Source organism: Cervus elaphus, chromosome 3, assembly GCF_910594005.1.
Source record: "Cervus elaphus chromosome 3, mCerEla1.1, whole genome shotgun sequence".
NCBI classification, from domain to species: domain Eukaryota; kingdom Metazoa; phylum Chordata; class Mammalia; order Artiodactyla; family Cervidae; genus Cervus; species Cervus elaphus.
Window position 1 is genome coordinate 33,663,164 of NC_057817.1, and position 21,539 is coordinate 33,684,702.

Sequence of the window (21,539 nt, forward strand, 5' to 3'; positions counted from 1 at the left end):
GATCCAACCGTTGTCTCTCCTTGGTCTCCTGCATTGGCAGGTGGATTCTTTACCTCTGTGCCAGGTGGGAAGCCACCTGGGAAGCCCTCAGCGTGACTAGGGGAGTGCAAAGCCCATAGAAAGGAAGGAAGGAGGCAGACGACCCAAAAACGTCTGAAAGGTAAGACTGGATGTGATTGAGACCTGAGTGAGCCAAGTTGGAGGCCCAGGGACAAAGCTTCAGGGGGGAGTGCAAACACCCTCCAATAGAAGAAAGGGGAAGGACACCCAGAGCAGGAAGAGTAGTCAGAAGTGTGAAGATTTGTCCTGAAGATAAACTATGAAGTTAAAAGGGTCAGTGACCTTAAAAAGCAGTGTGAAAGGTATATCTGAGATAAAATAAGAGATTTGATGACCCTACGGAGAAAGAATCGATAATGGTACATAAGTTTCTTATCGAAGTCTCCGACGTATTCTTGAATGAATCATCACATGTCTCTATCTAACCACCAAATTACCTTGGTGGTTAGGAGAGACATTACTTGCCGACAAAGGTCTGGCTAGACAAGGCTATGGTTTTTCCCGTAGTCATGTATGGGAGAGTTGGACTATAAAGAAAGCTGAGCACCGAAGAATTGATGCTTTTGAACTGTGGTGTTGGAGAAGACTCTTGAGAGTTCCATGGACTGCAAGGAGATCAAACAAGTCCATCCTAAAAGAAATCAGTCCTGATTATTCATTGGAAGGACTGATGCTGAAGCTGAAACTCCAATACTTTGGCCACCTGATGCAAAGAGCTGATTCACTGGAAAAGACCCTGATGCTGGGAAAGATTGAAGGCAGGAAGAGAAGGGGAAGACAGAGGATGAGGTGGTTGGATGGCATCACCAACGCGATGGACATGAGTTTGAACAAGCTCTGGGAGCTGGTGATGACAGGGAAGCCTGGTATGCTGCAGTCTATGAGTTCCCAAAGAGTCGGACACAACTGAGCGACTGAACTGAACCACCACGTGCATCAGGATCACATTTAATTTTTTGTGGTGGGAATTTAGATACGGGGGACAAGCCTAGGCCTGATGAGTCACGTGGGATACCTCTCCAAAGCGTTTTAAAAATGCCACTGGGCGGAAAGAAAGCGGTGAGCTTACAAGTTGGGGCCACTTCAGCCTCCCCGCAGGATGTAGTTCAGGCGGATAACGCTGCAGGACAAAAACTCAATCCACCGCCAAACAACAAAACAGTTTTCAATATCACATAGGATAGTAAAGGTCGCACAAAGGCCCTCACGTCCTGTTCTCCGACGGCCTTCTTAACTGTCTTCTGCAGCTTAGGGTGTACAGCCGGCAACGCAGGGCTGACTCCAGCGCGCCATGCAGGGCGCAGGCGCAGAACCCGCGGCGTGGGAGGAGAGCCGGGCGTTAAGGACGTTTCCCAGAAGCCCGCGCCGCCAGCTGGGGCCCCTCCCTCCTGCTCGCAGGCCGCGTGACTTGACTCCGCCCGTCACGTTCTTCCGTCGCAAACGGTGGATTGCCTGCGCCCCCCTGAGGTCTGGTTGAGCGCTGCAGTCGTGCACGCAGGGCCAGTGCGAGCGAGTAGGGAAAGCGCGGAGGGTCCCGCCGCCGCCGCCGCCGCCGCCGCCGCCGGCGTCACCGTAGCGCGCCGACCTGTGGCGGCGCGGCTTAGCTGAGGAGAGGGGGGGGGGGGGGGGGGAAGGGGACGCGCGGAGCCGGGCGGGAGGAGGCCAGACGGGGCGGGGGGAGGGGGAGCAGCGGTGGCGCAAGCCGCGCGGAGCAGCGCAGCCCGGGTCCGCTCCCTGCTCCACCGCCGCCACCTCCCGCGCCAGCCAGCAGAGCCGGCGCCTCACTGGCCCCCGGAATACCTCAAAGCGGACGGAGTCCATGTTGGGGAACTTGGCGGCGGCGTGACGGGGACCTAGGGACCTGCAGTGGGGCTGCCGCCGCCGCCGGAGCCAGCGCCTCGACCTCGGCCTGAGGTAAACATGGGCCGACCCCGGGGGTGGACGGGCGCAGGCAGCTGTCGCTGCGGGGTAGGGTGGACGGGCCGGCGGAGTAGGGGAGAGGGGGCCCGGAGCGATGGGAGGGCGGACAAAGTTTCGGAATCCCGCGCGGCCCAGGCGGCGTTCTGCGCTCGGAGGAAAGTTGGAGCCGCCTCTGGAGGCGGGGGAGGCTGAGGCGGGGAGGCCCCCCGTTCCTCTCGCCACCCCCGCGAGGGCGGCCCCGTGTCGGCCGCCTCCGCCTCGCTGTTGGTACCCCGTCCCATTTCCTCCTTGTGGCCTACCCGCCGCCTCCGCCGGCGGCTCCCGTCCCCGCCCGGGGTCCTGGGGGAGTGGGTTGAGGCTAGGGTTCTCCGCAGCAGGGTCGCCACACGTCCTCCCCCGTCCCTGCGGGGGACTGTGTCCTGCTGGGCTTCCGGGCGCTCCCCGACCCCGGGTCTCTCTTGACTTAGGAGACTTTGCTTTTGTCAATAGCGTCCAAGCCCGTTTGTGAAACCAAACTTTACTGCGCGGTGACCTCTCGGAGTGCGCGACTAGGGAAGAGCCGGAGCTTCAGAGCATCCGTGTTACCCCATGCCCTGAATTTCAAACTCTTCTCCCACCTCCGATTTTTAAACCAGTTTCCCCGTCTGACGAGAGGTCCGGGAGATCTCAACTTGTCTCCATCATTTGCTCCTGTTTAGATACTAGGAATTTTGAACCATTAAAGACATTTCTTAGAGATGTCTGGCCGTCTTGCTCTCTCCCCCCATTTTGAAAAATTGTTCTGAAAGTAAGCGCCTGATTTAAGAGTAGTTGAATAAAACATTCATATACGAATATGGAGGTTTAAAATATTGTCAAAGTATTTCTGTACCCTGTTACACAGTGTCTACGAGTTGAGCGTTTTTCATTCATTTTGGGTTACATTTTAATATCTTTGTCATACTGCTAGTGAACTAAGATATTTAGGCAGAACTGACCAAAAAGTTTTTAATATAATGCTTTGGCTAGTAGATGCCAATTTTCCCAGTTTGGGAAATTCGCTGAATATTGGAAAAAGCATGTTTAATAGATGCGTTTTTTCATTACAAAACAAAAGTTGATTCGTGCATATGACTACTTACCTCAGCAGGATATTGAAGTACATTCTTAAATAACTGGTGGGTTTTGTGTTTTATTGGTATTCAAATTTTGATATGTAATCAAGTCTTTTTCCACACTATTGCTTTCTCTTCCCTGTTTCTTTGGCAGTTGGCCTAATCATTTGACTTTTTAGCTGTTTACTAAGAGCTGCAATAGTTTGTGGGACTTTTGTTTTTGTTGTTTTAACGAACTGGCAGAAGAAATGAAATTGTCTTTCGATTTCTTTTGTTTTACTATTATGAAAGGTAATCTGAATTTACTTTGTATTTTGTTTATGCAATATGAAGAATTTTTTAAAGATTAGCAATTCTTATTATAACTGCATTTTTTTCCCGCTGTAGTTTTTCTTGCTTGGTGCTTGCAAGTATTTTAATAAACAGTACATTTTACGTTGAGCTAGTGACCATTCTGCTTGTGAATTTGAGTACCTCTTAAGATTTTTGGCAGGGTAGGATTTGGATCTCTGCTTAATCAAGTGTACTTCTGCTGTAAGGACATTTTCATTACGTTGAGGGGGAAGAAAACTGGAAGGAAATGGAAAATTGTTCCTAAATATGCTACTTGAAACATAAGTCGTGGAAAAGTTTTTAAGGGGAATATTTTTGTATGCTTTTAGGTGGTAGTAACGGGATTCATGGGTTAAGATTGAAACTTTTCAGGGGTCATTCAGCTTCCCCATAATCCTTTGGGCCCTAACCAGTACTTCAGGCAATTTTCTTGAAAAGTTGTGCTGTTAATCAGAGATAGGATTAATCAGTGCTGTTAAGTGAGTTGATTCATCATCAGTAGCATCTTTTAGTAATTAGAAAGTGTGGAATTATATTACTCATCTACCTACTACTTAACTTTTTTTTTTTTAAGTTTCATCAGTGAGGCATAGCTGCAACTAACTAAGGAGAATGGCAGGTACAAAAATAATGAAGAGTCAGCCCTAGAATAATTGTCATTGTAAGTTCATATTAGTAAGCTCTGCCATCATTTACCATTGTCTTTAGTGATGTGAATTGAATCTTGACTTACCTTCCCCAGTGAAATAATCTTAATTATATCCCCTGTCTCAAAGAATAAGTTAATAGCTTTACATTGAATCTTGCACCTGAGTGATAACTTTTAGTAGTACTGAGTAGAGCCTGGAGTTAAAATATCCTGTATCATTTTATTGTTGTTCCCAATACTTGTCTTTTCATTATTATGGTCCTCACTTTCCTTTTTTTTTTTTTTTTGAAGTTGTGGCTTTGTAATTCCTAGTGCTTAAGCACATAAAAGTTCAATATAAAATGTAAAAACAACACTGTCATCTCTCACTTACAAAATAACATTCTTAGATGTTTCACTATGACTTTTGTTCACCTAGAGTCTTTAACACTCAGCAGCCAGAGTGATCCTGATAAAATACATTAGATCTTGTCACTTCTCTTCTCAAATGGCTTTCCTTCTCAGTCATAGTTAAATACATAGCTCTTCCTATGGTCTGCCAGGGTCTGAGACTTTTTTGAGTCTCTTCCTCTCTGACGTCACTGTTTCTCTAGTCATACTTCTACTCTACTACTGAGATTTTCTTTGACTACTCTGTTAAAGCGTCAGGCCCTCCTTCTACATTTCTTAGCCCTTTTTAAGCCAGGTTTTTCTCCATAGCACTTAACACTTTCCAAGATGCTGTATAATTTACTAACTTTATTGTATTTTTCTCTTTTAAGCAGGTTCTGTAAGAATGAGGTTCTGTAAGAATGCTTGGTAAGAGTGGAGTGGTATAACCTTCTTATTCTTTGAAATGTTGTCATTTAGAAGTCAGGTTAGTCTTGTTTTTTGGTAGTTCCAGAAGGCAGAACTAGGATTGTAGTGATGTTTATTGAAAGGAAGGAGAGATAGCAAGAATGGGTATGGAGACATTAGTGAAGACTTCTGCAGTAGCAGTCCAGAGTAGATGAGGATAGCTTGAATTAGGATGAGAAATGTGGAAATGGACAAACGTGTGATCATCAGGCCATGCTTAGTGGATTGAAGGTGAAGGAGAGAGAAATTTCAAAGATGACTCCTGAGTTAAATGGATCAGTTGGTGGTGGTACCAAAAAAAAAAAACCAAGGTTCTTCTGATTCTGACTAGTGGGTTTGAGCTTTGGAGCTTTCACATGGATATTTCTGTAGGCAATTAGATACTTGGTTCTAAAGTTCAAAGGAGCGGTATGGGCTGGAAGTAGATAATTGGAATCACTTATATAGGTAGTTGAAACTATAGATGAAATTGTTTAGGGAAAGGACTATAACTTGGAGAAAAAAGCTGCTAAAATGAAATCACAGTAGCCTCTAACATTAAAAAAAAAGAGTTGTTTGTTAGAGGAATGTGAGCTCCCAAAGAATCTGTGAAGGACAGAGAAATAGGAGTTGAGGGTATTATAGAAACCAAAGGAAGAGAGTATTTCAAGGGGAGAGAAGTCAGTAGGGTCAAGTGATGATGAGAGTTGAGTAAAGTGAGAACTAACAGATTTTTTTTTGGGAAATTCTTTGGCAGTCCAGTGGTTACGACTTGTCACTGTCACTGCCCAGGGCCCAGGTTCAATCCCTGGTCAGGAAACTAAAATCCCACAAGCTGCATGGCAAGGCCAAAAAAAAAGAAAAAAGATTTTTTTTTGCATTTAAAACATGGAGTTCATTAGCCTTTTGAACAAGCAGGATAGTTAAGTTTATTTTCAAACTGATGCTCCTGAAATTGCTTAACTAGATCTAAAAATAGTGAGATCAAAGATTAAGAAATCATCCAGTCACATTATAGAAGAGATTTCAGTTCAGTTCAGTCGCTCAGTTGTGTCTGACTCTTTGTGACCCCATGGACTGCAGCACACCAGGCTTCCCTGTCCATCACTAACTCCCAGAGCTTGCTCAAACTCATGTCCATTGAGTCAGTGATGCCATCCAACCATCTCATCCTCTGCCTTCCCCTTCTCCTCCCACCTTCAGTCTTTCCCAGCATCAGGGTCTTTTCAAACGAGTCAGCTCTTCACATCAGGTGGCCAAAATGTTAGAGTTTTCAGCTTCGTTATCAGTCCTCCCAGTGAATATTCAGGACTGATTTCCTTTAGGATAGACTGGTTGGATCTTCTTGCAGTCTAAGGGACTCTTAAGAGTCTTCTCCAACACCACAGTTCAGAAGCATCAGTTCTTCGGCACTCGGCTTTCTGAGTCCAACTCTCACATCATACATGACTACTGGAAAAACCATAGCTTTGACTAGACTCAGCTTTGTTGGCAGGGTAATGTTTCTGCTTTTTCATATACTTTCTAGGTTGGTCATAACTTTTCTTCCAAGGAGCAAGCATCTTTTAATTTCATGGCTGCAGTCCCCATCTGCAGTGATTTTGGAGCCCCCCAAAATAAAGTCTGTCACTGTTTCCATTGTTTCCCCATCTATTTGCCATGAAGTGATAGGCCTGGATGCCATGATCTTAGTTTTCTGAATGTTGAGCTTTAAGCCAACTTTTTCACTCTTCTCTTTCACTTTCATCAAGAGGCTCTTTAGGTCTTCACTTTCTGCCATATGGGTGGTGTCATCTGCATATCTGAGGTTATTGATAATTTTCCCTGCAATCCTGATTCCAGCCTGTGCTTCATCCAGCCCGGCGTTTCTCATGATGTACTCTGCATATAAGTTAAATTAGCAGGGTGACAATATACAAACTTGATGTACTCCTTTCCCAATTTGGAATCAGTCTGTTGTTCCATGTTCAATTCTAACTGTTGCTTCCTGACCTGCATACAGGTTTCTCAAGAGGCAGGTCAGGTGGTCTGGAATCCCATCTCTTTCAGAATTTTCCACAGTTTATTGTGATCCATACAAAGGCTTTGGCATAGTCAGTAAAGCAGAAGGATATGTTTTTCTGGAACTCTCTTGCTTTTTCAATGATCCAACAGATGTTGGCAATTTGATCTCTGGTTCCTCTGCCTTTTCTAAATCCAACTTGAACATCTGGAAGTTCATGGTTCACATACTGTTGAAACCTGGCTTGGAGAATTTTGAGCATTACTTTGCTAGCTTGTGAGATGAGTGCAATTGTGCGGTAGTTTGAGCATTCTTTGGCATTGCCTTTCTTTGGGATTGGAATGAAAACTGACCTTTTCCAGTCCTAGGGCCACTGTTGAGTTTTCCAAATTTGCTGGCATATTGAGTGCAGCACTTTCACCACATCATCTTTTAGGATTTGAAATAGCTCAACTGAAATTCCATCACCTCCACTAGCTTTGTTTATAGTGATGCTTCCTAAGGCTCACTTGACTTTGCACTCCAGGATGTCTGGTTCTAGGTGAGTGATCACACCATTGTGGTTATCTGGGTCATGAAGATCTTTTTTGTATAGTTCTGTGTATTCTTGCCACCTCTTCTAATATCTTCTGCTTCTGTTAGGTCCATACCACTTCTGTCCTTTATTGAGCCCATCTTTGCCTGAAATGTTCCCTTGGTATCTCTAATTTTCTTGAAGAGATCTCTAGTCTTTCCCATTCTGTTGTTTTCCTCTATTTCTTTGCTTTGATCACTGAGGAAGGCTTTCTTATCTCTCCTTGCTATTCCTTGGAACTCTGCATTCAAATGGGCATATCTTTTCTTTTCTCCTTTGCGTTTATCTTCTCTTCTTTTCACAGCTATTTGTAAGGGCTCCTCAGACAACCATTTTGTCATTTTGCATTTTTCTTCTTGGGATGGTCTTGATCCCTGACTCCTGTACAATGTCATGAACCTCTCTGCCCGTAGTTCTTCTATCAGATCTAATCCCTTGAATCTATTTGTCATTTCCATCATATAATTGTAAGGGATTTGATTTAGATCATACCTGAATGGTCTAGTGGTTTTCCCTACTTTCTTCGATTTAAGTCTGAATTTGGCAATAAGGGATTAATGATCTGAGCCACAGTCAGCTCCGGGTCTTGTTTTTGCTGACTGCATAGAGCTTCTTCATCTTTGGCTGCAAAGAATATAATCAGTTTGATTTCTGTGTTGACCATCTGGTGTCATCCATGTGTAGAGTTGTCTCTTGTGTTGTTGGAAGAGGCTCCTTGCTATGACCAGTGAGTTCTCTTGCCAAAACTCTGCTAGCCTTTGCCCTGCTTCATTCTGTACTCCAAGGCCAAATTTTCCTGTTACTCCAAGTATTTCTTCTCTTCCTACTTTTGCATTCCATTCCCCTATAATAAAAAGAACATCTTTTTTGGGTGTTCTAGAAGGTCTTGTAGGTCTTCATAGAACTGTTCAGCTTCTTCAGCATTACTTCTACAGCATAGAGTTGGATTACTGTGATAGTCAATGGTTTGCCTTGGAAACGAACAGAAGTCCTTCTGTCGTTTTTGAGATTGCATCCGAGTACTGCATTTCAGACTCTTTTGTTGACTATGATGCCTACTTCATTTATTTTAAGGGATTCTTGCCCACAGTTATTGTTGATCATATTTACTGTGTGCCAACTACTGTGTTCTAGACATTTTGCATTAATTTTCATTTGATGTTTTCAGCAGCCTTGCAGTGCTGGGTGCATTAATCTGTTTTACAGAAAGGAGTCTGAGGTCTGGAGAAGTCAGATGACTTGTTAAGTGTCAGAGCAGTTGCTAAGAATCAATGCCCATGTCTGTCTGACTCTTTGGCCTTTAGTTAGTTATTACATCAGTTGACTTCCCAAACTCTGCATCAGTGTTGTCTAGTAGTAGACCTTTTTGTGATGATGAAAGTGTTCTGCATCTCTGCTCCCCTATGCAGTAGCTGATCGTAACTGAAATAGTAGTGACTGTGGAACATTTGAAATGTGGCCAGTGCAATTGGGAAACTGAACAGTAGTACTGTATTGGACAGTGCAGATATAGATCAAAAGAATCCCATAAATAATAGTTGTTTCCTATATAATAATAAGAAATGGAAACACATATTCTTTATTTAAAAGGAGTACTGTTTTGCTTATATTCTAGCTTTAGATGCTTTAAGGGAATATGGGTGATCTTTTTTTTTTTTTTTAAGTCTCAAACTTTCACAGAAGTTCCAAGTTAGTGCAAAAAACTGAGTAAGTTGTAGATTGCAGTCTCATTGCCCCAATCAAGGACAGGGACTTTCTATTACAGAAACAATATTAAGCTTAGGAAATTAATATTGGTATATTACTACCATCTACTCAAACATCATCCAAGTTTTGCCAGTTTTCATAGTGATTTCCTCTGTAACAAAATGATCCGGTTCAGAATTCTCTGTTGCATTTATTTAATTATAATGTTTTCTTACATTGCTTCAGCCTAGAGCAATTTCTCAGTCTTTGATTGATTTTCATCGCCCTGACACTTAAAATATTACAGGTTAGTTTTGTCATAAAATGTCCCTCGATTTGGATTTACCTGATGCATTTTTGATAGGAATACCACAGTGATGATACTGTGTTCATGTTACATCCTGTCAAATGGCGTAGTTATGTTTGTCCCCTTACTGATGATGGGCATTTTGATCACTTAATTAAGGTGAAGTTTCCCAAGCCTCTTTACTGAAAAGTTTCCCTCCCTTTTAGTAATTAATAAGTACTTCGTGGGAAAGTATTTTGAGACTATGTTAAGCTCGATCTTTATCAAACTTGCTGTTTGTTGATTCTCAAATTGTCCGAGCTTTGACTAGCGAAAGTCACTTCAAGCTAGTTTCTGTGTTCTTCTGACTTGCTTTGAGCACTCCTTACTTTTTGACACAAGAAAATGTTCCAGGCTCACCTTAAACTTTCCTTGCCACAGCCCTGGAATCAACCATTTCTCCAAGGTGTGGTTTCTTTTAGTGGAGACAGATATTCAGAAACCAAGATTTTGTTGCTGTATTTATGTCTCCATCTATATATAAAAAACTGAATTGGTACCAGTATTTCCAATAAACAGTGTTTTGTTTTTTTCCAGTTTTCTCCTTCTCAAAGTTTATAACTCCCTTTTCTTAAAATGAATTACTTACCTTCCATTATCCTTAGTTGTTTACTTGTAGGCTCAATCCCAGCTACATAGTCAGTTTCCCACTGCCATTGCTGCTCCCTCCCCTGTCTTGCATAACATTTTCACTCTACTAGGTCTCTGACACCTTGTGCTAGGATGAATTCCTCATTCCAGGCTTCTCTCATACCTCATGCAGAACATCTTGCCATTCTTCTTGAGTTCTAGTACCTCACTCTGGGCTGTCTCACCATCCCTCCTTGTATGTACACTTTGCCCACAAATTTGGGTTCTGACACATCCAGGTAGAATTGCAGCATACTGACATGGTCTTTTAAAGATGATACTTACTTGTTTTTACAAAAGATTATTGTACCAACAGTTTTAGTGAAAATAGAGAAATTTGTTATCAAGTTTTAATATAAACCCTCCTGAGATTCTCACATCTCTTAGTGATAAGACTAATCTTTCTCCTTATTTCTTTACCCTAGAGTTCTCAGATGTATTTAAAAAAATTATTAATTTCTGGCTGTGCTGGGTCTTTGTTGCTGCGTAGGCTTTTTAGTTGCAGCGAGCTGGGGCTACCCTTTAGCTGCATTGTGTGGGGTTTTCGTTGTGGTGGCTTCTCTTGTGGAGCACAGGCTCTAGGAGCTTAGGCTTGAGTAGTTGAGGTTCGTGGGCCTTGTCGTTGTAGTGCACAGGCTTAGTTTCTCTGTGGCACCTGGAATCTTCCCAGATCAGTGATCCAACCTGTGTCTGCTGCATTGACAGATTCTTTACCACTGAGCCACCGGGGAAACCCCGCAGATGTACTTTTAAGGGAGTTTTTTTTTTTTTTTCCCTGTAATCTTAACGGTAAGGTTAAAAATCAGTTTTCTGTTTATATAGGTTTTGGAGTCAATCATACCTGGCTCTGAATACTGATTGTCCCATATACTGATTGTCACTTCTCGTAGGTGACGTTATCAGTGGTGGCGCTAGTTGTAAAGAATCTGCCTGCCAGCGCAGGAGACGCAAGAGACACCAGTTGGATCCCTGGGTCAGGAAGATTCCCTGGAGTAGGCACCCCACTCCAGTATCTTGCCTGGAAGATTCCATGGGAAGAGGAACCTGGCAGACTACAGTTCATGGGGCCATAGAGAGTCAGACACAACTGACCTAGTGAGCACACAGTTTCCTCACCTATTTTAAGCAACGTTTACCTGAGTCCGGTGGTAATGGCAGCTAACGCCATCTCTGTCTTTCATAACTTTAAGTTAGCTCTGTTTAGTGAATGATTTTAAAGCCTTTTAAGCAGTGTTGTAATATTGAATCTTGGTGGTGTTTTAATTTTTTTAATGTACTGTGGCTTGGTGTTTTGAGGGTTAAATGTGCAGAAGTGTGCCAGAGTATTTAGTTCATTTCCTGATATAAAGTAATCATTCTCTCTACCTCTAATTCTGTGCTCCAGGTTTGTTGATATCTATGTATCTGTTAGGTCTGGGGATGAAACATAGCCTTAGCTTTAAATAATTATATATATATATTTTAAAGGACTTGATAGGAGAAAAAAATAATCTCATATATTCCTAAATATTTGCTATTGTTGTTGTTCTTTGTTAATGAAATTTCATTTTTGTTTCTTGTGTCATATCTCTTCAGCCTGAAGCACTTCTTTTGAGTAGCCCTTTTGGTGATAAATTCTCTTTGTTTCTCTTAACTGAAATGTCTTTTCCATTTTTATTTCTTTGCTCTTTCTTTTGAATTAGTCCTATTTGATGCACACTGAACTTTGTGAATTTTTAGATTTGTGCCTTTCACCAAGTTAAAGAGGTTTTTTGAACATTGTTTCTTCAAATATATTTTTCTATACCAATCTTTTTCCTTTTTCTGGGCATGAATAGAACTTTGGATATTGTCCATAGGAGCCTGAGACTGTTCATTTTCTTTCAGTCTTTTATTTCTCTGTTCTTCGTATCAGATCATTTCTATTACTGTATCTTCACATTTAATGACTCATTCTTTGCATTTCCATCCTGTTTTTAAGATCTTATTTCAGACATTGTGTTTTCAGTTCTAAAATTTTCATTTGTTTCTTTTTTTTTAAAATATAGTTACTGTTTGTCTGCTGAGAACCTCTGTCTTCCTATTCATTTCAGCAATGTTACTTTTTTCTCCATGGAACATAACTTATGTATATAATTAATTTAAGATCATACCTGACAAATGTGCTGAATAAATATTACCTTGTTGTTTTTCAGTTCAGTTGCTCAGTCATGTCCGACTCTTTGCAACCCTATAGACTGCAGCATGCCAGGTTTCCATGTCTATCCCCAACTTCCTGAGCTTGCTCAAACTCATGTCCGTCGAGCCAATGATGCCATCCAACCATCTCATCCTCTGTTGTCCCATTTTCCTCCTGCCTTCAAGTTTTCCCAGCATCAGGGTATTTCCAGTGAGTTGGTTCTTTGTATCTGGTAGCCAAACTATTGGAGCATTAGCTTCACCATCAGTCCTTCCAGTTAATATTCAGGACTGATTTCCTTTAGGATTGACTGGTTTGATCTCCTTGCAATCCAAGGGATTCTCAAAAGTCTTTTCCAACACCACAGTTTAAAAGCATCAATTCTTCGGCACTCAGCTTTCTTTATGGTCCAACTCTCACATCCATACATGACTACTGGAAAAATCATAGTTTTGACTAGAAGAACCCTTGTTGGTAAAGTAATGACTCTGCTTTTTAATACACTGTCTAGGTTGGTCATAGTTTTTCTTCGAAGAAGCAAGCGTCTTTTAATTTCATGGCTGCAGTCCCCATCTGCAGTGATTTTGGAGACCAAGAAAATAACTGTTTCCATTGTTTCCCCATCTATTTACCATGAAGTGATAGGACCTGATGTTGTGATCTTAGTCTTTTGAATGTTGAGTTTTAAGTCAGCTTTTTCACTCTCCTCTTTCACTTTCATCAAGAGGCTCTTTAGTTCTCTGCTTTCTGCCATAAGGGTGTCATCTGTGTATCTGAGGTTATTGATATTTCTCCCTGCAATCTTGATTCCCGCTTGTAATTAATCCCACCTGGCATTTCTCATGATGTACTCTGCATATAAGTTAAACAAGGTGACAAGATGCAGCCTTGACCTACTCCTTTCCTGATTTGAAACCAGTCCGTTGTTCCATGTCTGGTTCTAACTGTTGCTTCTTGATCTGCGTAGAGATTTCTAGGAGTCAGGTAACATGGTCTAGTATTCCTATTTGTTTAAGAATTTTCCACAGTTTGTTGTGATCCACAAAGTCAGTGGCTTTGGCATAGTCAATAAAGCAGAAGTACATGTTTTTCTGGAATTCTCTTTCTTTTTGTATGATCCAGCGGATGTTGGCAGTTTGATCTCTGGTTCCTCTGCCTTTTCTAAATCCAGCTTGAACATCTGGAAGTTCTTGATTCATGTACTGTTGAAACCTAGCTTGGAGAATTTTGAGCATTACTTTGCTAATGTGTGAGATGAGTACAATTGTGCGGTAGTTTGAGTGTTCTTCAGCATTGCCTTTCTTAGGGATTGGAATGAAAACTGACCTTTCCAGTCCTGTGGCCACTGCTGAATTTTCCAAATTTGTTGGCATATTGAATGCAGCACTTTAACAGCATCATCTTTTAGGATTTGAAATAGCTCAACTGGAATTCTGTCACCTCCACTAACTTTGTTTGTAGTGATGCTTCCAAAGGCTCCCTTGACTTCGCACTCCAGGATGTCTGGCTCTAGGTGAGTAATCACACCATCGTGGTTATCTGGGTCATGAAGATCTTTTTTGTATAGTTCCTTGTGTATTTTTGCCACCTCTTCTTAATGTCTTCTGCTTCTATTAGGTCCATACTATTTCTGTCCTTTATTTGCCCATCTTTGCCTGAAATGTTCCCTTGGTATCTCTAATTTTCTTGAAGAGTTCTCTAGTCTTTCCCATTCTGTTGTTTCCCTCAATTTCTTTGCACTGATCACTTAAGAAGGCTTTCTTATCTCTCCTTGCTATTCTTTGGAACTCTGCATTCAGATGGGTATATCTGTCCTTTTCTCATTTGCCTTTCACTTCTCTTCTTTTCTCAGCTCTTTTTAAGGCCTCATACAACCATTTTGCCTTTTTGCATTTTTCTTCTTGGGAATGGTTTTGATCACCGCCTCCTGTACAGTGTTATGAAGCTCCGTCCATAGTACTTCAGGTATTCTATCTATCAGATCTAATCCCTTGAATCTATTTGTCATTTGCACTGTATAATCATAAAGGATTTGATTTAGGTCATAACTGAATGGTCTAGTGGTTTTCCCTATTTTCTTCAATTTAAGTCTGAACTTTGCAATAAGGAGTTCATGCTCTGAACCACTGTCAGCTCCTGGTCTTGTTTTTGCTGACTGTATTGAGCTTCTCCATCTTTGGCTGCAAAGAATACAATCCGTTTGATTTATTTATTAACCATCTGGTGTCGTCCATGTGTAAAGTCATCTCTTGTGTTGTTGGAAGGGGCTGTTGGCTCTGACCAGTGTGTTGTCTTGGCAAAACGCTGTTAGCCTTTCCCTGCTTCATTTTGTACTCCCAGGTAAACTTGCCTGTTACTCCAGGTATCTCTTGACTTCCCATGTTTGCATTCCAGTCCCCTATCATGAAAAGGACATCTTTTTTGGGTGTTAGTTCTAGAAGGTCTTATAGGTCTTCATAGAACTGTTGAACTTTAGCTTTTTTGGCATTAGTGGTTGGGGCGTAGACTTGGATTACTGTGATATTGAATGGTTTGCCTTGGAAATGAACAGAGATCCTTCTGTCATTTTTGAGATTGCATCCAAGTACTGCATTTTGGACTCTCGTTGACTGTGAGGGCTATTTCATTTCTTCTTAGGGATTCTTGCCCACAGTAGTAGATATAATGGTCATCTGAACTAAATTCGCCCATTCAGGTCCATTTTAGCTCCCTGATGCCTAAAATGTTGATGTTCATGCTTGACATCTCCTGTTTTCCCACTTCCAATTTACCTTGATTCATGGACCTAACATTCCAGGTTCCTGTGCAGTATTGTTTACAGCATCTGACTTTGCTGCCATCAGCAGTCACGTTCACAATGCAGCATCGTTTTCACTTTGGCTCAGCCTCTTCGTTCTTTTTGGAGCTATTTCTCCACTCTTCTCCAGAAGCATATTGGGCACCTACTGACTTGGGGAGTTCATCTTTCAGTGTCCTATGTTTTTGCCTTTTCATACTGTTCATGGGGTTCTCAAGGCAAGGATACTGAAGTGGTTTGCCATTCCCTTTTCCAGTGCACCACATTTTGTCAGAACTGTCCACCATGACCCGTCCGTCTTGGGTAGCCCTACACAGCATGGCTCATAGTTTCATCGAGTTAAACAAGGCTGTGATTTCGTTGAATTAGACTGGGTTGTTATACATATTTATAATTCATCATTCAGAGGTGTTTGTTAGGTACTTACTTTAAGGTGTGGTGCATGGTGCTGGATCCTGGGTATTGCGCAAATAACACAGATAACAGCTTAGTAGTTTTGTAGTCATTTGAGTCATTAAATGTGTTACTGCTCATTGCTTGAATATTTTTAATATCTAGTGACTTGGATTGATCCTTATTTTATTTTGTGGCGAAGGGCTAGTGAGTTCCAATCCTACTACTTAACCACTGACTTTGTGACATTGGACAAGTTACTTATTTTCACTGTATGTAAAATGGAGATATCTTCTTCACAAACTACTGTAAGAGTTAAATAACTTATGACATATCAGAAAGTAATGGCTAGAAGCAGTGTGAAAAGCAGAGTCAAGTCTAGTTCTTGGGGCATTTGAAGCATTTGTAATTAGATTACACTGCAGAGAGAATCCCAGGATCTGCCATGCCTGATGCCAGCATGGAGGAGTGTGTGGTGTTTTTTTTTTTAAAGTAAATTTTCGTAGTATATAGTAATGTATTTCTAAGTTAGAATAGTACTTTATCATAGGAGTAGTATTGTGAAATGCTGCTTTAAATTATGTGTGAAAAAATGATCTAAGAACACATTGATCATGCACTTAATGTAACAGAATAAAATTTTGTTTATCTCTGAGATAGCTACTTAGGCTGAATTTAAGAAAGTCAGATAATAGGCATAGCTAGAATAGAGAGAGTGTGGATGTCCTTTGTACTACACAAAGCAGTTCCCCCCACCCCCTTCCATCCATATTAGTTTTACTATAGCAATTTATACCAACTTGGAAGGGATTAGTACAAAGAAAGTGACATTCCTTGAGGAACTGGTCAAGGAATGACATTTAGTGTCTGTGCAAAAAGAGACTAATTTATGAAGTTGAAATTCTGTAATGTAAGTTTTTAAAGTCTTGTTTAAAAAGAAGAGAGCAATATTTCAGAAGCAATGTTTTGAACTTTGTCCTCCTCCCTTCCTCCCCCACTGCTATAGATGAAATCCATTTCCATTCCTCTCTAACAAGCATTTGTGTATGGTATTTTATTGTCAGTGTTTCCTTTAATTCTTAGGATTTGTTTATTTGCAAATGTTTCCTGTGCTTTACATAATTTTCCCATCTTTTTTGAGAAATAGGTAGACTGGGGTTATCATTTTAATTCAGGAGTCTCTCAGATAGATTAAAGGTTAAATTAAAGAAATAGTTTAGTTTTCTTATTTGGGGTTAGAAGAAAAGTATAAAAAGATAGTTCTTTCTCTATTTCCATGCTCCCTCTCAGGATTCCCTTTCCTCTTGGTCATTCTGCTTACCAATTATAAGGGTACATTGCTACTGATCCCAAGAGCTCCTGTAGTCCTCCTGAGAGGTTTGTTGTGAGTTGTCTCTAAAACCTCATTATTCTTTTTTTTTTTTTTTTGGTCTCTAATAGGCATAAGGTTTAGTCTTCTAAATGTAATCTCTACTTTTCCAGACTCATGCCTCCAGTGGAACAGTAACAAATGTTGAGGAGTGGCCAACGGAAAGAAACAAAAAATCTAAGAGCTTTCGGTTTGCATTTATCATTTAAATTAGTGCTTTAATAAATAGATTTGAGAAAATAGAGGTGAGAATCTCAAGGACAAATAAAGATTACATAATTACTTCCTCCTTCTATGCCTTCCTTCATATCTTAGGCAAGGCTGGGATTTATTAGAGGAGAATTGCATAAGTATGTATTTAAGTTATTAGAGGACATATAACATCCTACTGTTCTAGACTTGTTTCTCATTTGAAGATACAGTGGAAACCTGTCATACATTACAGTATCTTTATCAAACTCTTTGTGGTTAAACTATCCAGGTATGTAGAAGGCACTCATTTTTTTTTTTAAGATAAAATACTGCATTGTAGGAATATTCTTCTCATAGAGTGAACAAGTATCAAATAAGAGTAACCCAGCTGAGAGCCAGCTATAGTGCTTGTCTTCCTGCATACAATGAAAAGTATGCTACTGCTGCTGCTAAGTCACTTCAGTCGTGTCTGACTCTCTGCAACCCCATAGACGGCAGCCCACCAGGCTCCCCTGTCCCTGGGATTCTCCAGGCAAGAACAGTGGAGTGGGTTGCCATTTCCTTCTCTGAAAAGTCTGCTAGCTCTATACAATCACTAAGGCCTTAGAATGAATCTCTTTTTATAGTTCTGTTTTAGGATTTAGAGGGATTGCAAAGTTGGGTCTGTTGATTTTAATCTCTGTCTTCCAAAGCAATAGATATGTGCTGTCTGTGAGACCTTTCAGTGCTATAGAAGTGCAGGAACCCTACCTCTCAAACCCAAATGTGGCTATGTAATTTGGGTGATCACTGTGTTGGTGATAAAAACTGAGAGTATGAGTGAAGTTTTCAGTGAAAAAAGTACCTTTGTTGAAAAAAATTGGTTCATATTCTAGCCCACAATTGCTCTCCATATTAGTCTTTGCCTTTGAAAACATTTTGACATTTATTAACATATAGTAAAATGGACCTTTTTGTGGTATGTAGTTCTGTGAATTTTAATACATGTATAGGATTTTTATTACTACCAGTCTGAAGATTCAGAATGGTTCCATCACCCCAGAAAACTCCCTTGTGCTGTGTTTGTAGTCTAACCTTCTCCTAACCCAGGCAGCCACTAATAATGGTTCTTCAGTACTACATTTTGCTGTTTTGATAATGTCATATAAATGCAATTATGTAGTATGTAACCTTTTGAGGCTGTCTTCTTTAACTCAGTTTATTACCTTTAAGATTCGTCTGAGTTGTTGAGTGAAACACCAGTTCATTAGTTTTTGTGGCTGAGTAGTAGTCCACTGTGTAAATGTATGTATTATAGATTATTTTGGGGAAATTCAGTATGTCCATTGTTCTTTTCTTGTACTGTCTTTGCCTGATTTTGGTATCAGGGTAACGCTGGACTTATGAAATTAATTGGGAAGTAGATTGTGTTATGTCTTGAAATGCTTAGTAGAACTCACAAGGGAAATTGGCTGGGCCTGAAGGTTTCTTTTTCGAAAGACTTTTAGCTACAAATTCAGTTTCTTTAAATAGTACTAGGTCTATTCAGCGCTCTTCTTCTAAATTCGTGTTCCCAGAAGTTTCATTTTTATTGACAGTTTCAAAGAATGAGCTTTTGGTTTTATTGATTTTTTTTTTCTGGTTCTCTGTTTTCAATTTCATTGATTCTATATTTGTTCTTTAAGGATAATTTCACAGTTGGAAGATTCTAGATTTTTTAAATTCTTCTCCACTTTAAACTAAGAATGTTGTTTTACTTCTGGACTATGTTGTTTCTGAAAGAAACCAGTTACTCAGATCATTAACCTACTTTCCCCTCATAAGTAATGCATTATTATTTCAGTCAACTTGTAAAATTTTTCCTTTGTAATTTTCAACAGTTTGACTGTGATCTGTCCAGTAATGAATTTCATTGGAATTGTGTTGTGTGATGTTTGTGAGCTCCTTGAATATAGAGGTTTATGTCTTGCAACAAATTGGGAAGTTTCCAGCAGTTATTTCCTTTTCTTATTCTCCTTTCCTTTCCTGTCCTTTCTTTATCCCCTTGCCATCCCAAACTTATTTTCCTCACTTTCTTAAGTTCTTACCGTGGATATTAGGGTTTTGTACTATTCCACAGGTTCTGTTACTGAGTCCAAGCCCACCTTGCTCACTGTTTGAGAAGCCAGTGAATCAGAGGGACAAAGTGTCGAGGCAAAGAATACAACTTTACTTGGAAAGAGATGGCTAACAGAGAAGGTGGCAGACTAATGCCTCAAAATAACCATCTTGTCAAGGTCTGGATGCCAGGTTCCTTTATTGATCTGAGATGGGGGGAGGTGTGGAAACAAAGTAAAAAGACCATTTAATTCTTCTAAATATCTCCTAGAATGGCAAGCCTTACACAAGGGAATGTGTTAGTTTTTTATAGTTATTCACAGGTGGACAGGGTCAGATTATTTCCCTGTGAGCTAAACAAAGGCATTTTAATCTAAGGGTCAGGAAGAGGGGGCAGAGTTTCCTGAGGCATGCCATTGAAAGTGAAAGTGGCTAATCATGTCCGACTCTTTGTGAACTCATGGACTATACAGTCCATGGAATTCTCTGGGCCAGAATACTGGAGTGGGTAGCCTTTCCCAGCATTTCACTTATATGCAGAGTACATCATGCAAAATGCTGGACTGGATGAAGCACAAGCTGGAATCAAGATTGCTGGGCGAAATATCGATAACCTCAGATACACAGATGACACCACCCTTATGGCAGAAAGGGAAGAACTAAAGAGCTTCTTGATGAAAGTGAAAGAGAAGAGTGAAAAAGTTGGCTTAAAGCTCAACATTCAGAAAGCTAAGATCATGGCATCTGGTCCCATCACTTCATGGCAAATAGATGGGGAAACAGTGGAAACAGTGAGAGACTAGCTTTTTGGGCTCCAAAATCACTGCAGTTGATAACTGAAGCCATGAAATTAAAAGATGCTTTCTCCTTCGAAGAAAAGCTGTGACCAACCTGTACAGCATATTAAAAAGCAGAGACATTACTTTGCGACAAAGGTCCATCTAGTCAAAGCTGTGGTTTTTCCAGTAGCCTTGTATGGATGTGAGAGTTGGACTATAAAGCTGAGCGCCAAAGAATTGATGCTTTTGAACTGTGGTGTTGGAGAAGACTCTTGAGAGTCCCTTGTACTGCAAGGAGATCAAACCAGTCAATCTTAAAGGAAATCAGTCCTGAATATTCATTGGAAGAACTGAAAATGAAGCTGAACTCCACTACTTTGGCCACCTGATGCGAAGAACTGACTAGTTGGAAAAGACCCTGATGCTGGGAAAGATTGAAGGCAGGAAGAGAAGGGGATGACAGAGGATGAGATGGTTGGATGGCATCACTGACTGAATGGACATGAGTTTGAGCAAGCTCTGGGAGTTGTTGATGGAAAGAAAAGCCTGGCGTGTTGCAGTCCATGGGGTCGCAAAGAGTTGGGCATGACTGAGTGACTGAACTTAGCCTTTCCCTTCTTCTCCAGGGGATCTTCTCATCCCAGGGATCAAACCCAGGTCTTCCACATTGCAGGAGGATTCTTTACTAGCTGAGCCACAAGGGAAGCCCATGTGTGAGGCATGCCATTATGTGTGATTATAACCAAAAAAGCGACAAAAGATAGATCTAGTATGCAAGAATCAAAATTGACTCTTGCTGGATACAATTCCCTGCTGTCAAAAGTCCATTCCACAATCTTGTGGGAAAAGGGACAATGACCCTTCTAATTGCTGTGTCAGAAGGATCTTTCTGGGAGTGTCTGCCATCAATGACAGCTTTCCAAATGTTGAGATTTGTCTTCCTTCGTTCCCCTTGGATAAGTGTTCACTTTATACATGTAGACTTAGAAATATTGAGCTTCAGATCCAAGAGGCAGCATCTCAAGAAATTTAGCACTCTTCTATCCATGGGAAGATGCAAGAGTCAGGGCTCATTAAAACACTTACATATAAATACCTATATATTTATAATCAAGTATCTGGGGCCTGTAATTCTGCATTCCCAGAGTTTCCTCATGGTTCACTATAGGGAGTGACTGCTCTCTGATTCTCTTTCCTTGAGGTTCATTGGCTTACTTTAAAGGGCTTGTAGGAAATATTCCATTTCTCAGATCCTCCCCTCTTGGTCAGGAATTTGACCAATATTTGGGAGACATTTCATGATCAAATTTTGTCCCACAGCCTTGCGAGGCTTATCCCAAATCAGGTGAAAATTTTTACTATGTCACTCTAGGTGTTAAATTTTGGACCAGGCCCCATCAATAGTTAAAATTCTTCAGATTCTAACTTAATATTATTCAGGAAACATTTTCCCTTGTTGCTTCTTCCAGTACCTAGAATCACACTATTAGAGTTCTTTCCCCAAAATATTTAGCCATAGACGTTTTGTTAGAGGCCTGATTTGTGCATTGGTTATTGCAAGAGATAACAGTTTTATAAATTAGACTATAAATAATGCAGCTAGTAACATTGACAGTGGCATAGTGCAGCAAGGAGAGAACAAGCACATTTTGAAAACAAGGAGCA

General features: G+C 40.9%; 1 protein-coding gene across 2 annotated transcripts in view; it reads left to right on the forward strand.

Moving 5' to 3' along the window:
• The first annotated feature begins 1,841 nt into the window (after nt 1-1,841).
• The window catches only part of SCAF11 (SR-related CTD associated factor 11), an 89,444-nt gene continuing 69,746 nt past the window's right edge, over nt 1,842-21,539 (forward strand). For both annotated transcript variants that reach the window (XM_043886328.1, XM_043886337.1), the window contains exon 1: nt 1,842-1,974. The gene's annotated coding sequence lies outside the window, so the exon portion shown is untranslated. The remainder of the gene's footprint in view (nt 1,975-21,539) is intronic.